This window comes from Pteropus medius, unplaced genomic scaffold, assembly GCF_902729225.1.
Source record: "Pteropus medius unplaced genomic scaffold, Ma_sr-lr_union100, whole genome shotgun sequence".
Classification (NCBI taxonomy): domain Eukaryota; kingdom Metazoa; phylum Chordata; class Mammalia; order Chiroptera; family Pteropodidae; genus Pteropus; species Pteropus medius.
This window is the reverse complement of record NW_024349519.1, coordinates 22,533,945-22,542,544: the sequence shown is the minus strand read 5'-3', so window position 1 is coordinate 22,542,544 and position 8,600 is coordinate 22,533,945. Positions and strand designations below refer to the sequence as shown.

Here is an 8,600-nt window from a genome sequence, read left to right as displayed (position 1 = left end):
CATTTTTGTCATTATTAGTAATATTTAAACTGACTGCCATCATTTATTGTGGTTATATCTTCTGTTTTGGACAGCCTCTTGCTTTTCTTGGATCTAATAATCATTTCGTTTGTGTGTGTGCGTATATTTTCGATCATTGATTGATTAACCCTGACTTTTTAGAAGAACTCTGAAATACCTCCCAACATGCTCCAATACTTTATCAGGTAAACTATCAATTTCATTTCTTTTTCTTAGACTTATTCTCCTGAAATGCTGTACTTACATCTTACAATTTGAATTGGTTGTGTTCTAGATCAGCCAAATAACTGAAATTTTATTTTCGAAAATTTATTTTCTCTGCTTCTAGGAAGCCTTGATGCCTTATTTCTACACTGATTATTTTCTGGTTTCCATATTTTTTCTTTTCATGGTTAACTTTTATCATTTTTATGAAACATGTTCTCCAATAGCTTCCTGAAAAATAATAACTGTAAACATTTTGAGACCTTGGTATTCTTAAATGGTTTTCATATCCTTTGATTGATATTTTGATAAAATTCAATATTGATATTTTGGGGAAAATATCAAATTGATTGTTATTTTGTCCAAACTGTAGCTATTCTACTGTTAACTTTGTGACAGTCACTACTATTTGCTACCAATATTCATTTGCATCATTTCTCCTTTTTTTACTTTGTGGTGTCACTGTGCTTATCAAAATGACATTAACTATGGACTATTATGAGATTTGGTTGCTATAGACAGACTATTAATTCTGTGTTTCTCTATTCAAATAATTGTCTAAGTATTATCAGTGGAGAGCTTGACATGATAGCTCCACGATATTAGTAATCAAGTCATCTGTTCCTATTTTCCTGCTATTTTAAATGCACGGCTTTCATTTTTTTATTTATCATACCTGATCCAGCCACTTGCATACTTGCCAACTGGCAGAAAGAAGAGAGGGGTAAGTGGAAGATTCCTTCATTTTAACAGTAGTATCAAGAATTCTGCATGTCAATAACTTCATACCTTGTGAGCCAGAACATAGTTTTGTGGCTCTTTTTGTTTTCTGAATGCCCTTTTTGCATAGCATTGTAACTTTTTTCAAGAATGTATTTTTCTTTTTTATATTGCCTGATTGTATAGCTTTATTTGATTTTTTTTAAATCTAAAAATTCTGCCTTTTTTTTCCTGATTTCTTTTTCGATATTCTTTGGAAAACTATAATTAAAAGTGAGGCACTAAAGTAGCAACTGGAGACATTTTGTGGATGTGTCTCATTCACAGAATAAATAATTTGTCTACAGAGTAATTTGTAAGAGAGTGTTCTCCATTTCATAAATCCTGAAATTTAATTATTTTTAGATCTGTCTACCTTTGATCTGTCTAATGCCCTGAAAGAATCCTGGAAACATGTTGAGGAAGAGAGCAGAGTGGTGTTACTATGCACTATGCAGACTTGCATTAATCATTAGTTTTACTCCTCCTCTGAGTTTAATTCTTTGAGTCCAGAACCTTATTGATCCAGCCTTCTCAGAGAATACTTCCTTTATTCCACTGGAGTAGGAAAGATACATTGTTCTAGCAGCAAAGCCTTGGGGAAGAAATCTGGGGACCTCAGTCATACATATGGTTTCTTCAACTATCATATCCCAGCCTTCAGAAGTTGTTGCCTCCAAAGATCTGAGTCTTCTGGCTTTCTATGGGATAAAATTAGGTAGCTTATTATTAGTTCCAGGCCCTTTCTCTCTCTTCAAAGTCAGTTGCTAGTCATCTATTCACCTTCTAGCTCTCAAACTTTGTTGACATTTCTTACCTATGCTTGTCACCTTTTCTATTATTTCTATCCTTGTTGAGATATAATTTAATTAAAAAGGATTTATTGTTATATTAGTGGGATTTGAGGAGGAAACAGATAAAAACATGTGATCAATGCTGTTTACGTAAATGGAAGTTCTCTAATTTTAGTTGTAGAGTACATTTGAGGGTAACAAAGAAACAATTTCTCCTTTAAATAATAAGAGAAAAGAATAGAGATGTGTGGTTTCCAAAGACGACCCATGTCAAGCTTATTGTCTGCTTTCAAGTGAGCTGGCAAACTTCTGAGATGACATCTGTATGGGATACCTTGATTCTGAATCTTCGGTATATGAACGTCTACCCTAAGCAAGAGGATAAGACACAAAGCGAGGCCAAGAAAGGCTTCAACAATAAGGATATGAGCAGTGACCACTATGGATGAATAAATGAGGCCATTTTCCAGATTGTAAGCTACCCAAGGAGAGGGAGGTTCCTTCTGAGATATGGTCATGGTTTGTGCCTCCGTTACAGCTGTTAAACTAGATGCTCCCTAGAAACACAGATCTGTGATCAAATACTGTACTTTGTCATTATTGCCAAAGTCCATATTCTTAATATGGCACAGGACTCATAACATTTCCTTTTTTGAATTTGTAATACCAAATTCTTCCTACTAGGACTTTACTCTCTACTTCACTAAAAGCAGGATTAATCTCAATTACTGATTATTTAAAAGGGTAGCAGTGAATCCTTAGCATGTGTTCACTTTCTGAAATGCTTTCATCAACTTGGTTTTTCTTAATTTACCTCCATTTAAAATTGTAAAATAATTTTTTTTTTTTATGGTACAGCCATAATTATGGAAAAAAGCATTAAACTAAACATACTTCTCTCAGTGTGGCTGATTACATTAGAATGTACTTGGTGTATTAATTTTTTATTACTGTTGTAATAAATTACCACCAACTTAGTGTCTTAAAGCAACAGAAATCTATTATGTTATAGTTCTGGAGATCAGAAATATAAAAGCAGTCAGCAGGGCTGCATTTTTTTTTTTTGAATGCCTTAGAAGGGAAGAGAGGAGGCAGGGACTGGAATTTGTTCTTTTTCCTTTTCCAGCTTCTAAAGATCATCTTAATTTCTTGCCTCATGATCCCATCCTCACATCATTCAAACCTTTCTGTTTCCATCATATCTCCTTCTCTGACTTTGACCTTCCTACCTGCATTTCATAAGAACCCTTGTGATTATAGTAGACCCACTCAGATAATCCAGGATAACCTTTTCTTTTCCAGGATTCTTATTTTAATAACAACTGCAAAGTCCATTTGCCATAATAGGTAACATAATCACAGGTTCTGGATATTTAGACATGGACATCCTTAAAGGATCATTTGTCTGCCACACTTGGAATCAAGAAATTGTTATTATTATTAAATATTAGATTTAATATTTAAACTACAATACCTAGTGAGTTCTTACACACACACACACACACACACACACACACACACACACACACACACACAGCATTCCAAAGACTGGTCTCCATCTTAACTTTCCAATAGGCAAACATTTTTCTTTCAATTTATTGAGAGATTTAGTCCCAGAGATGTACAATTATCATTTTAGATAATAAACATAAGCATTTACTTCACAGATTTCTACTTTAATTATAATGTATTGAAATATGTTATTATATTATATATTATATATATACTATATTATACAGGATTAAAACTGTTTTGTTTTAATCCTGTATAATATAGTCATTCACAGAGGTATTTTAGGGTATACGTTTGTAATAGAAGACGAGTTTTGTGGAATTCTTGTACTTCCTTTTGAATACAACACCAAACATGCTGTTTCTACACTGTCTTAATATATTACATGGGTTGATAATTAATTCTAACATTAAACATATATTTTATACTAAGAAGCACAGTTGGGGTTATTCAGCTGATTCTGGTTATTTTATCAATCAATTACAAAAAAGTGGAACATATATTAATATGGTTAAAATAACCATTGAAAAGTTAGTTATTTGTATAATTTCAGCCGCTACATTGACAGAAAAACTATAGTGTGTTGAATGTGTATCTACTAGTTACTCTTAAGTCTGACAGTTTAAATCCTACACTCAATGAGATTTCTGTGTTAATTGAGTATGCAAACCAAGTATCTAACTATTTTTGGAGTGTTGTAATTTCAATATTTGGTCACCTTTTCAGACCATTTTGTTTTGGAAAATACGCTCAGAATACAATTAAGACATACTTTGAGGGACTGCAAGGCACATATTAGGAGAAATGTTAGCACACACATAGAAAATGCCAAAGCCACTTGCTTTTGTTAAACAAGCAAAGAATTACTTTGTATAAGAAAAAAAAAAAAACATAGTTTTTTGCGAACCCTCATCTCATGTGTTTTGTTAATTTGAAAAAATAAAATAAACATAGGATTTCTAACTTACTTGATTTTTTTTTTCTGGCATTCTTTAAGATCTTCCTCTCTCATGGATCATCTTAAAACAAAAACACTTGCATCCCTCTCATTCTTGACCTTCTTTGTTTCTGCCCCATTTCAGTCTCATCTCTGCCAAGTTTCTTGAAAGAGCAATCGACTGCTATAATCCTAATTCATATTCCATTCTACTGCCTTCATATTTCTAACTTTTTTTTCCACTGAAGCTTCTTTTTCATGTGAATTCTATTTTTCCAAAACAAATAGACATTTTAAGTCCCTGGATTGATCACCAATTGTTTTAAAATATCTGTTATCCTCCCTTTTTCTTTTTGTCCTATACTCCTATTTCGCTTTTCTTCATCTCAACATCCTAGGGTTGCCCCATGATAAGCAAAATTCCAAAATGGTCTCCCAAAGCTGTGCCACCCTAAACTTGTGAATATGATGTGATATTACTCCTGTAAACATGTCATGTTATATGGCACAGTTGAGCTTAAGGTAAGGCGATTATCTAGGTGGATCTATACTAATACCTTGAACTATTTCAAAAGCAGACTTTTCTTCTGGTTTTAGAAAAGGGAAAGCTTTGAAATAGGAGAAAAAATTGTTGTACTCTGACATACTTGATGATAGAGGGAATTATTTGGCATAGAATGTAGGTGGCCTCTAGAAGCTGAGAGCAGCTCCCAGTTAACAGTCATTGAAAAATGGAGACTAAGTCCAACAACTTGAAGGAACTCAATTTTTTTCAAAAACCCAAATGAGCTTGACAAAAAACCCTGAATTCCAGATGAAAACATAGTTAGCTGACATCTTGATTTTAACCTGAGCAGAGAATATAGCCAACTGTGTTGAACTTCTGACCTATAAAACTCTGAGCTAATAGTTGGTGTTGTTTTAAGTCACTTTGTGGTAATTTATTACGCAGCAATAGAAAACTAATATATGCCCTTCAAAATCTGATGTTTCTTGGCTGTTGATATTTTTTATATACATGCATTTCATGGACAATGTCATTTGTCATTATTTAAAAACCACTTGAATATTCATAATCACTAAATATATACCTCCAGATTTTCAACTCTAGATTTTACACTAATTACCTATTATATGTCTATATTTAATGAACTCAGAGATGGCTCATACTCAGTTGTTCTCAAACTGACTATATAAACTTACCATTTTCAATAACTAGTTCCTCATTTATTTTTTAATTTAAACAAGAGTTTGTAATCAACCATACTACAAGTCATAGGTTAATACATAAATTTTAGGCCTGAAATTTTTATTGATTTTAAGCAAAATTGCATAGATAACCCACTCATTCTTCGTTTCACTCTTGTTAACGAAGGGTTCTGAAGGGTTACTTTCTGAAGGGTTACTTTCAACAAACCTGTAGAAACTAAACTTAGTAAAGCATGCTAGACTAAAATATACTTCCAAAATATATTTCATTTTTGTCTTTTTATTATCACAGAAGTATCTGTAAATAGATACCCAAGGGTTTGGGTATGAATTCAGTATGATTCTCTTCGTAACAAAATGCCAATCCTCAGTGACTATAAATAAACATAAAAACAAGAACAAAATAAATATCTGGAAGCAACAATAGATAGTTTATCATCCAAAAAAAATTTCATCTTTATATGTTGAAGCATTCTCCACACATTCAGAGTATAAAAAGGAAATATCTTAATATTTTAAATTATTAAAACAATAGATATCAGAACAGTTTAAATCAAATACAAATTCTATGAATATATTGAAAAATCTAAAAATATTTTACAGACTGCTCAATTGTAGGTGAGCAGCTAAGTTTTCTCTAAACTTTTATTTCTACTAAGTTTATTGAGCCAAAGGCAAAAAAAGAGAAGAGGAAAAAAAAAAATTAGATCTTGAGCTATATATAGTGCAAATGTAAGACAGATTTCATGGCTTATCAATTTCTGACTAGCAGAAGTTTCTTACTTTATTTTTGATGAATGGTTTTATAATTAAATGTGAACAGAGATGAGCTTATCACCCCAATAAGTCAGTTGCTCAGCAAAATTAAAGCATACAAACACTTGTGACTGCAGCAAGCTTATATGAATTTGAAAATGATAAAATTTAGTTAGCTTGGGGTAAATATTAAATTATATATGGTTCCCTTTCCTTCTTTTTTTTTTTCTTTAATTTTCAGGAATTCTCCTTCTGTGTTGACTCAGGATCAAAACTGGAGTCTTCCTATTCTCAGGCTTTTATTTCCTGTCCACCCAGGAAGCCACATCATTAACTTCCTAGCTCCAAAAAAGGCTTATTCAGAAGGTTTATTCAGACCAACCCGTAGCCCACCATTTGTATATGTGGCTTGCCAAAATGGGCACTCATTTCAGTTTTCCTTTATCAGACCTTTCATGTATGAGTAATTAGGTGGAAATAAATTAGTATAATTGTTTCTCTATGTATAATTACATAATAGTATAATTGTTTCTCGATGTCCCTATGCCACTTTTAAATTTAAACTTTAGATAGACTTTAGCAAGATGGGAGAATCAGAGGAGGACAAAGAGAAAAGAATGAAAAAGTATGAAAAAAAGCCTACATGAACTATGTGATACCATTTAAAGAAGCAATCTGTGAATTTATTGGAGTCCCAGAAGGTGAGAGGGAGAACAGGGCAGAAAGGTTATTAAATATATAATGGCTGAGAACTTACCAGATCTGGAGAAAAATTTAGTTGCCAAATTTGTGAAGCATGTAGGACTCCAAACAAATTCCACTTAAAAAGATCCTTTCTAGAACATATTATAATAAAACTGTCAAATATCAAAGACAGAGACTCTTAAAAGCAGCAAGAGGAAAGAAGCTTGTCACTAACAGATGAGCTTTCATCTTAAAACTATCAATTGATTTCTCAACAGAAAACTTATAGGACACGGGAGTGTGAGATGATATATACAGAATGTTGGGGTAGGGGGGTAAATAATGCCAACCAAGAATACTTTGTTGGTCTATGGCCATGCCACCCCAAACAAGCCCGATCCCAGAAGCTAAGTTTGATCTCAGAAGCTAAGCAGGGTCGGGCCTGGTTAGTACTTGGATGGGAGACCACCTAGGAAGATCAGGTGTTGTAGGTGTAAAACATAAGGGATTGTAGGCTGACAAGATCTTTGCGATCTGTGAGGTCAACCAAGGGTTGCCTTGCCTAAAAAAAAAAAAAAAAAATTAAATTAAAGAAAAAAGAATACTTTGTCGTACAAAGCTGTCCTTCAGAAATTAAGTAAATGAAAAGGTGTTCCCAAATAAACAAAAGTTAAAAGAGTTTATCACCATTAGACCTGTCTTACAAGAAATGCTGAAAGTTATTCTTCAAGCTAAAACAAAGGATGCTTAATGAGTGACATGAAAACACATGAGAATATACGACACATTGGTAAAGTAAGTATATAGTCAAATTTAGAATACTGTAATATGTTAGTATTAATCACTTAACTATTCTAAAAGGTTAAAAGACAAAAGCTATAGACTGCTATATCTGTAGTATGTTCTATGTAAGCCTTATGGTAACCCCAAAGCTAAAGATACAGTTAACACACAAAATATAAAGAGAAGGGAATCAAAGTACACCGCTAGAGAAAATAATTAATTCACAAAGGAATTTGGCAAGGTAGGAAGAAAGGAAGAAGAGAAATACAAAACAGCAAGAAAACAGTAAGATAAGTAAGTCCTACTTATTAATAATTACACTAAATGTACATGGTTAACCTGTTCAATCACAATGTATATAGTGGTTGAATTAAAATAACCCAATATTATGCTGCCTTCAAGATTTACTTCAGTTTTAAGGTACACACATGAGTTCAAAGTGAAGGGATGTAAAAAAAAATATATTCCATGCAATTAGAACCTCAAAGAGAGCAGGAATAACTAGTTATATCAGACAAAACAGATTTTGAGACAAAGACAGTAACAAGAGAAAAGAGGATCATTACATAATGATAAAGAGGTCAATTCATTAAGAAAGTATAATAATCATGAATATATAGTCACCCCAAATCAGCACTTAAATATATTAAGCAAATACGCATAGGTCTGAATGGAGAAATAGACAACAATGCAATAATATTAAGGACTTCAATACCCCACCTTCAATAATGGATAGGTCATCCAGAAAGAAATTCGTTAAAGGTTGGACTGCAACTATACTTTAGACTAAAGGAACCTAACAGACATAAAAAGAACATGTCATGCAACAGAAGCAGAATATACATTTCTCTCAAATGTACATGGCATATTCTCCAGAACAAACTATATGTTAGGTATATGTTAGGTCACAAAACAAGTCTTGGCAAATTTAATGATAGAAA

General features: G+C 32.6%; 1 pseudogene; it reads left to right on the top strand.

The window, feature by feature from the left end:
- Nucleotides 1–7,242: 7,242 nt before the first annotated feature.
- Nucleotides 7,243–7,370, top strand: LOC120618749 (uncharacterized; annotated as a pseudogene).
- Nucleotides 7,371–8,600: the final 1,230 nt, after the last annotated feature.